Source organism: Austrofundulus limnaeus, unplaced genomic scaffold, assembly GCF_001266775.1.
Source record: "Austrofundulus limnaeus strain Quisiro unplaced genomic scaffold, Austrofundulus_limnaeus-1.0 Scaffold5418, whole genome shotgun sequence".
Taxonomy (NCBI): domain Eukaryota; kingdom Metazoa; phylum Chordata; class Actinopteri; order Cyprinodontiformes; family Rivulidae; genus Austrofundulus; species Austrofundulus limnaeus.
Genome location: NW_013957820.1, coordinates 4,126 through 4,715, shown reverse-complemented (window position 1 = coordinate 4,715; position 590 = coordinate 4,126). Strand labels below are relative to the sequence as shown.

General features: G+C 44.4%; 1 long non-coding RNA gene across 1 annotated transcript; it reads right to left on the bottom strand.

Moving 5' to 3' along the window:
* Nucleotides 1-4: 4 nt before the first annotated feature.
* On the bottom strand, nt 5-381 carry LOC106512282 (uncharacterized). The gene is made up of 2 exons (XR_001309641.1): nt 249-381; nt 5-155 (listed from the first exon to the last, which is right to left on the bottom strand). It is a non-coding gene; the product is annotated as an uncharacterized LOC106512282 (long non-coding RNA).
* Between the last annotated feature and the right edge of the window lie 209 nt (nt 382-590).

Genomic DNA, 590 nt, shown 5'->3' with positions numbered 1-590 from the left:
GCCCTCGTCCCACGTCACGTTGCTGTGGTGGTGGCCGCCCTCGTCCCACGTCACGTTGCTGTGGTGGTGGCCGCCCTCGTCCCACGTCACGTTGCTGTGGTGGCCCTCATGGCCCTCATCGCAAGTTGCCCCCACTTCATTGGTTTCCAGGTTCACTACATGTTAAAGTCAGTTTTAGAGCTTTAGAAGTTACAGAACCCATTGTAGATTCAACTATTTCATAAACAATTAATCTAGCAATATTTTACCTTCTGTAGCTTGCAGGTTAATCCTGGCATCCTTTGACTGGAGAAATTCCACAACATTTCCTAGAGCCACATTTTGAGACAGAACTGCATAAACAAATGTTTGTCACACACAGGGTTGTTTTTATGTTAATATTTCCTTCTTACCATCTTGCAGTTCAACTCTTTCATATGCCACATCAATTGGTAAACAGGATCCTGCAGACAGAAGAAAAGAAAAAATACATACACTAAAACTTTTGTTTAACTGAGAAAGCAAACATTTTCAGGCAGTTCAGAGCTGAATTTTCACCATTTCACCATCCAGGTGCCCAGACGGACACGCACACCTTAGAGAGACCCAGT